The sequence below is a fragment of the Triticum dicoccoides genome, chromosome 5B (assembly GCF_002162155.2).
Source record: "Triticum dicoccoides isolate Atlit2015 ecotype Zavitan chromosome 5B, WEW_v2.0, whole genome shotgun sequence".
Classification (NCBI taxonomy): domain Eukaryota; kingdom Viridiplantae; phylum Streptophyta; class Magnoliopsida; order Poales; family Poaceae; genus Triticum; species Triticum dicoccoides.
In genome coordinates this window covers 88,348,410-88,357,132 of record NC_041389.1, presented here as the reverse complement: position 1 = coordinate 88,357,132, position 8,723 = coordinate 88,348,410, and the positions used below count along the sequence as shown (strand labels likewise).

The window sequence follows — 8,723 nt, the reverse complement described above, 5'->3', positions numbered from 1 at the left end:
TCGAAGATCGAGCAACTCAAGATTAACTTACGGAATGAGACATAGAACCATCTTTCGGGTTGAGACACGAGATACACATCAAGAGGGGTGGAAAGAAACGGATAACGAAGGTTCACTAGGTAGACAATAATTCCACACCTAGGAAGGTGGTAAACGATTGTCAACGTAGCGAGGAGTTGAGTTGCCATGATATCACGACGAAACATCCTGGAGGGGGTGATTCGTAGATTATTATCTTAAGTGGCGAAAAGAATTACCTTTGATATAGAGATCGTTAAGACTCTCTATATCAGCCTAAGGCAAATCACAGCAATCGATTGGCGGGGGCGGTAGAATGGCATACTTGGACTTGGATGATGTGGATTACCTTGTTGAAGACAACGTAATGGATGATTTTGCTTATCACCGGAAATGGAAGAGACCCATGGTAGAATGGCACATTGGCGGTGCAAGCTAGGAACAAAATGCAAATGTTGGGAATGATTCTGGTAACTGGGGAAGAACCCAACAAAAGAGAGTGAATTCACTGTTTGAATAGGTCATAGCATTGCCGAGGAAACTGAGAGTAATCCCAGTTAGAGCCGATGATAACACGTAACGCTTGTGCGTGCTCTCAAGAACTTGCGCATTTCCATATTCATCAAGGTTTTACCAACATCCGTGTCAAGGGTCCGGCAACACAACTTGCTACCATGATGAATGATGATGGAGGATGTAGATGCAAAGAAAGATAACACCTTCTCAGATTTCACCTTAGCGAGGCCAAGGAAATAAAAATCTGGATGATCGACCGAGAGACATTTAGCACTCCGCTTCTAATGTTCTCCTTGATTGTGCTAGTGTAACCCACCCATAGATATGGTTTGATATCTAGAACATCAAGTAAACAGGTCGGACTTCAGAACACAGAAATCCATAGGGGCAACTAGGGAGTAATCCTACGAAATCCCTATGGGGAGGTGGCCAACTTCCTCAATCAAGATACTACGATATTAGGTCTCCCGGCGGGGTGTGTTGGCCACGACATCCACTTTACCGGTTATCGTGAGACCAATATTATATTTCTTGGGAAATATTCCAACCATCATATCTGCCTGAGATTCAGATCTGGTTGGTGTCAGGATATTCCAGACTCATCGAGTCTAGGAAGAAAAACGAAAGTTTGCAACACAAATCGACGAGATGACGTTGCGGGATTCTCGGGAGATGAACTACGATAGCAAGCTCCAAAACATGAGCTGGTTCTGCTACAAACATGTGAACACGTTGTCCCAGACAAGCATGACCACGTGGTAGTCTTATAATAAAACACTACCGAGTTCAGGAGGGGGAACCATCAACCAGGGTATCGAAGTTCTTTCATAAGTCCGGATTAGCTCTTATGAAGGAACTCCTTCTCCTTGAACAAATCAATCAGTGGCTTGGTGTGCTAGGGATACATATAGATTGAAGGTTGCAAGTCTTCAAACCACAGCATTCTTCGCACGTGTGCATGACTGATTTGGAATGATTCCAAAGAAAGCAACATTGACTTTCTCGAATCCACGGCGGCAACTTGCATCAGATGCACATGAATTAAAGGAAATCACTACCTTCATCCAAACATATGCTTCATGAGCTAGCATGAACAAATGCTTTCAAAAGTTTCCAACACTAGCTTAATGTTCAGCAAAATTATGGAGAAGACAAGGATGTTGTCAATGGGCTCAACAACAATTCATCTAGGTTTCCTTTTAAAAGGAATTCCATAGTTAAGTGAACACGGTGATAGCATTGGTCAGACCCAAAGGATATAATGGTGTATGCTCGAGGGATCAACCACGAGTAGGACAACATTACGAGCATCGTTGGTACTGATTTGATTTGACGATAGCCCACACTCAAATCAAGGGATTGATAAGACAATAGGTCCAGCAACTGATCACAAGGACCAATCGATGAAGATATCATCTTTCTTCAACACACACTACACAAGAATATCCCTTTGGAACGAACTAAGTCAGGCAAGCTTTTATCTTCCAACCCTCCAAGTTGTCGTTTAGCTTAACCAACTAGCTCAGGAATATCTAACACCGATTCTTGGAGAGAAGGTGGTTCACAAGAAACCAACTTGATCACGAACTCAACATAACAGTCAGGTGACAACCTGGTGATACTTTCGAGAAGATATTTGGAAAGTCACGAACCACCGGTATGTTACTAAGCTCGAGAACAATCTTGCTTTTGAGGGCAAGACGATATGATCAAATGAGTGAGGACTTGACAAGATCCTAACTCATCAATCGAAGGGTGCACCGAAATAAGGACTGGGTAGCACGATCAGTATTAGAAGGATGATTCGAAAACCAACATACTATGAATGAAATTATTATCCTTTAACTACCAAGCAACAGAGTTGCTAGCAGTATTGATTTCACACATCACAATTCATTTGTCGGTATTCCGGTTGCATCAACACGAGGGCCGAGGAATGAACAGTGATGGCAAGAAGTGTCACTGTACCAGGAGTTCATGGGATGGTGTGCAATTCCTATAACAATCTCGATATAAAATATGTAATACTCCAAGGTAGAGCAGAACCAAAAGCTGGATTGGCATTTGATCTGCGGAATACAACTACTTTGACCCAATCCTGGATATGGAAGAGGTACTGGAGTTTGTTTCTCCTAGTCATTCCGGAATAGAATGGCTTGACAGACCACAAGAGTAATAGGCATCGATAAACGAACGCACGCATACTCTTGACTATCAATTGATAGACGAGGGTCAGAATGCAACTAAAGAGAACAACTCAAAGGAACATATAATTTTCTGAGTTGTGGATGCATGGTTTAGCATGTCGAACGAAGTTCAACATATTTCTTCCGGATAACCCATGCAGAAAGGTAGAACTGGCAGGGTCACGATTTATGAATGGAGAACTCCTCAAGAGTACTCTAATTGTGATTTTTTTTGATCCAATAAACACCTGCCATAAGTAGTTCATGGTATTTGGAAGAAGAAGATACCACGGACTTCAAGGACTATCGCAAAGGTTACTAATATCCTAAAGGCACTAGCAATTACTATCAACATGAAGTAGGTAGAGTGAATCTCGGGTTCAGAACCCAGGAGTGGAATACCTACTACTAAGTAGCATCACGGAAAGCTTTCGAGAATAAAGGCCAGAATCATCACACTGGGAACACAGATCATGGCTAGACTACTAGATGATCCCCTAAGACACCTAGGGTCATAATAATATCTCCAGCATATATGTCGAGGCAATAATTACCTCAACACACCGATTAGTGTGGTTAATCTGGCCCATGGGAACATCGGAAACAGAAGGAAGGGATTTGCAAATGCATCGGACTATTTAGAAACCTGGGATGACTCGGACAGCATAACGGCTATAAATGCTCAGAAAAGATTTGAGACATTCACAAAATGGTGGCATAACCACTCAGAAGCACGATATCAAGGTTTCGAGATCAACAATTAACATACGGAAGTAGTAGGAACTGAACTGAGACTTAAATCCAACAATTTTATAAGTCCACTGATTAGTAACACGTGATCCTAATAGAAAGAAGAGATAGCCTAGTTCTTAATCCCCGCAGGAAAGATAAGATGACTCAGATCAGAAGGGCATGAGGTATAAGGAGTAAAAAGAGCCTTACGTTCCATCCCACAATCAATTCCCTTATATAACTAAAGAATTTCTAGACTCAACTTCGACCAGTTTGGCTTGGTAATCCTACAGGCAGTCAAGCTCTGATACCAACGCTGTCAGGACCCCGACTCAATGCCACATCGATCTAGCATGTAACACCTCATATCACTTTGCGGCCTCACGCACGGTATTCCCACGGGTGTCGCCTTACCTTTGCCCGGGACCGTTTGCGCCTTTTGGCACACGTATATGACAGTGTCGCTAGCATCCATATGATAAGGAGCCCGGGCTGACATGGCTAGTCGTAAACCCAAAGCGGCACAGACTTACAGGGACAGGCATCCATGACCCAGCATCGAACGTGTCGGTCATCAGCGAGTGAAGCCAGGCTGTAGCACTGGGCTAGCAGGACTCCGGTGAACCGGGATGTAGCGGGCTAACAGGACTCCGGTATTCACCGCGTGACATTTCCCCGAAGGGACAGACACAGGAATGAAGAAGGACACATGCCGGCCAGCCTAAGTGTTCCGGAGCAGTAGCAAGCTACCATGGCTCGGTGGAAACACTACGAGACATTTCCCCGTAAGAGAGGCTACTAAAGATAAACAACTAGATGGTCAGATCCCACACATACCAAGCATTTCAATAACATACACACAATATGCTCGATATGTGCAAATACAACATGGCGTCACAACATGACTCTATGACTCAAGTAATCTATTCAATAGGCTCCGAGGAGCGAGATATTACAAACATGGGTCTCATGACCCAACATTCAGAGCATACAAATCAAGCACAAGCGGAAGCTATCATGTCTGAGTACAGACATCTATAAATGAAAAAGGCTGAGAAGCCTGACTATCTACCAAATCCTGCCGAGGCACAAGATCGTAGCTGAGGTAACAAGCTAAACGTCGAAGTCCACGTGGAACTACTAGCGAGACCGAAGTCTCTCTGCAAAAACATAAAATAGGCAAACGTGAGTACAAATGTACCCAGCAAGACTTACATCAGAACTATCTTCATATGCATCATTATCAACAAAGGGATGGTGGGGTTTAACTGCAGCAAGCCAGCTTTGACTCGGTGGCTATCCTAAACTACGACTGCAAGCGACTCTTTTGAGGTGGCGCACATGAGTCCACATATTCACCATATCAATACACCACTATGGAACCGCTCCCGTCTCCCTACGAGAACGCCATCCATAGCACTCACGCTTATCTTGCGTATTTTAGAGTATCCACTTTCACTTGTCTATGAACTGATATAAGCAACCCAGAAGTCCTTTTCCGCGGACACGGCTATTCGAATAGATCATATTAACCCTGCAGGGGTGTACTTCTTCACACACGCTCTCACCACTTACCGCCGTTTACACGACATGTACTCGGCAACCTTCAAGCGGAAGCCCAACGTGGGTGTCGGCCACGGCCTGCCTAAACACTCAAGTCTCTAGTCCAGGTTTATCGCCTATTCGGGTTCCATCCATGAGGAGATCCGGCCGGAGTTTCGCTCACAGCCCCAAACGATGTGAACAGGGTTCCGTGACACCAAACAGGCGCCCGGTTTACCCGGCCACGTGCCTACCGCATCACAGCCCACCCCTACGGTCAGCGCTGCGCACGGCCTCCAGCATACTACAAACACCAGAAACTACTTGCAACTCCTGGACAGAGGACAAGGGTGATCAAGAAGCCGAGAGGGTCCATTGGTTTCGGGCCCAATGCGTGGTAGTAGCTGAATCATGGATCACAAACACAGAACTCAGTTCCTGAGGACGGCTGCAATGAGACAACCCACCATGTACTCCTACATGGCCTCTCACCGCTACCTTTACCAAATCGTGTTCACACGCTTAGCTCACACACCGTAGGACATGTTCACACACCTCTGATTCATCCCCGATGAATCAGACCTGACTCAACTCTAAGCAGTAGCAGGCATGACAAACAAGCATGAATGAGTAGGCACATCAGGGCTCAAACAACTCCTACTCATGCTAGTGGGTTTCATCTATTTACTGTGGCAATGACAGGTCATGCAAAGGATAAAGGGGTTCAGCTACCGCAGCAAGTAACAGATGAATCGATGTTGTCCTAATGCAGTAAAAGAGAGCAGGAGCGAGAGAGTAGGATTGTATCGGAATGAACAAGGGGGTTTTGCTTGCCTGGCACTTCTGAAGATAATATAGCTCTTCATCGGTGTCATCGATCACATCGGCGGTACACGTCTATCGAGAGGGGACAATTACCGGCAAATACAAAAAAACACGATCAATGCAATGCACAATATGATGCATGATCATGACATGGCAAAATGGATGTGTTTTGGGCTAATGCAACTAGCAACAGATTAAATGAAGTTGGTTTGAATATAAGATTCAAATTCAACTCCATATGTGATTATTCAAATGCCATTTAATTGATTTGTGCTAAACAGCAGCTATAAGTTGTTCTAACATGCATGAAAATGGTACAGATGGATTCCTTGAATTTTTCTGATAATTTTTCATATATAATTTATTTAATTTGGAGTTACGGTTAATTTTCTATGATTTATTGAAGTTTTAGTTATTTTCTGGAATTTCAGAATTAAGTTAAATCCAGAAAATGAGTTATGACATCAGCACTGCGTCATGCTTGCATCAGCAAGTCAACAGGGCTGCCCCGGGTCAAATCTGACGTGTGGGGTCCACACGTCAGTGACACAGGGACTAATCCCGCGTTGACCCGGGCTGGTTAGCTTTGACTAAGCCCTGGGGCCCACTTGTCAGCGTCAGTAGGTGGGGGTTAGTGACTAATTAACTAAGCCACGTCGACTTCGCCGGAGTTCGGCCGGCGACGACCAAAACTGCGGCGGGAGCTCGCCGGACTTGAGCTACAGGCGGCGGCTGGACTCGCGGAGACCACCGGGGCGTAGCCCGTGCTCTTCCGCATCCAACGGAGCAGGAAGGAGCGGACGGGGTGCGCTGTACTCGCCGGAGTCGAGCTCGCGGCGGCGGCCGGAGCTCGGGCAACAGCGGAGATGGCGCTATGGTGCATGGGAGGAGGGGCTGGTGGGATCTGCGTGCTCCTGGGAGGGCACCGAACGCGTTGACACACTCAGGCACGGGCTGTGGTGGCTAAAACGACGGAGGCATCATGGCCGGCGGCGATGAGCTCTCGGCTCCGGCGGAATCGAGCTAGCGGAGAGAAACAGAGGGGGGCGAGCATAAGGGAAGATGCAGGAGCTCACATGGGGTCGGAAGAGAAGCTCGGCGGGCTCGGGGAGGCTTCTGCGCCGGCGAATTGACGGCGGCGATCTCCGGGCACCAGAGATAAGGACGACGACGCTCCGGTCGTTTTCGGCCTCCTCTGATCGCGTGCGTCGGTGGGTAGCTCCGCGGGGTCAGGGCGGAGCTCAGGCATGCGGAGAGGGGGCGAGGGGGGGTGGATGTGGCCGTGGTGTAGCTCATCGGAGTGGCCATGGCGGCTTCGGCCATGAGGGGAAAAAGAGCAGGGGAGTGAGAGGGAGAGAGCAGGGAGGCAAGGGAGCGGACGAGGGGGTTCCAGGGGGGTGTCGTGGCATCCTCAGCCGATCCGGGGCGGGGCGGCAAGCAGGAGGTGGCTCGGGCGCGTGCGTGCGCGCCGCGGCCACACGCTCGTCCTTCTGTCCGAGGACGAAGACGACAGGAGAAGGGAGTGGAGATGGGCTGGGCCGGCTGGGGGGGAAACTGGGCCGGCTGGTGGGCTGCACGGGTGGGCACCAGGTAAGTCCTTCTCTGTCTCTCTTTTATTTCTATTTCAGTTCTGTTTTCTATTATTCTGTAAATTTAGGGCTTTATTAAAAAATACTCAAACACTTTCAAAAATCATGAAACTAATCATGGCTACTATTTAGAATATATCCAACAGTAAACATTTTAGTTTATGATTATTTGAGCATTTGAAATATTTAATAGCATTTAAATGCCCAAATGCAAATACTATATAATTTAATTCAAAAATCTAGGAATAGCCTATAAATATGTTCATCATTCTTGGAAGAGGTTTTCACCTTTAACAGAAATTATGAACATTTCCAAAGGGCATTCTGGGTTATTGAAAATATTTTTTATTGAACCTAGTTAAATTTCATTTGGTGCTAGGGTTTCAACAATCCCCATTTCAAATTTCTTTGGAATTTAAACATGATGGCATGATGAACAAGCAAAGTCAAGCAAGGGCTGAACTGGGGCTGTGACATGGAATCCGGTGCTTTAGTGCTGGTATGATTGCATCCAACATGTTTCCCCGTCTTCGTCCCTTATGCTTGTCACTCCCAGGTCTGCTCCAAAGACGATTCTACATTCTCACTACCATTACAACCGTTCCCTAACAATGGATAATGTCTTATACTACTTACTCTCCCGCTCAATCACGGAGACGAGTTTTCCACGGTTTCCACCCCTCCCTCCATACCGCAGCAACACCAGTTTTTTCCACCCCTTTCAGAACGCGCTCTTCGCGCCACAAAGCCGTCCCAAGACGCGCGAGCAATGAGCATCGAGCTTAAACATATCGCAAACATCAAAAATAATATAACGGGATTAATATATATCGCGCACGTGCGATATGTTTGTCACAAGGCGCAAAAAATAATTAAAAAGGGAATGCAACACGAGGACTTCCCAGGAGGTCACCCATCCTAGTGCTACTCTTGCCCAAGCACGCTTAACTTCGGAGTTCTGATGGGATCTGGTGCTTTACTGCTGGTATCATCGCATCCGACATGTTTCCCCGTCTTCGTCCCTTATGCTTGCCACTCCCAGGTCCGCTCCAAAGACGATTCTACATTCTCACTACCATTACAACCGTTCCCTAACAATGGATTATGTCCTATACTACTTACTCTCCCGCTCAATCACGGAGACGAATTTTCCACTGTTTCCACCCCTCCCTCCATACCGCAGCAACACGAGTTTTTTCCACCTCTTTCAGAACGCGCTCTTCGCGCCACAAAGCCGCCCCAAGACGCGCGAGCAATGAGCATCGAGTTTAAACATATCGCAAACGTCAAAAATAATATAGCGGCTTGCCACTCC

At 46.5% G+C, this 8,723-nt stretch overlaps 1 non-coding gene across 1 annotated transcript; it reads right to left on the bottom strand.

The window, feature by feature from the left end:
• Positions 1-8,288: 8,288 nt before the first annotated feature.
• On the bottom strand, positions 8,289-8,407 carry LOC119313931. Its single transcript, XR_005152187.1, has one exon. It is a non-coding gene; the product is annotated as a 5S ribosomal RNA (ribosomal RNA).
• Between the last annotated feature and the right edge of the window lie 316 nt (positions 8,408-8,723).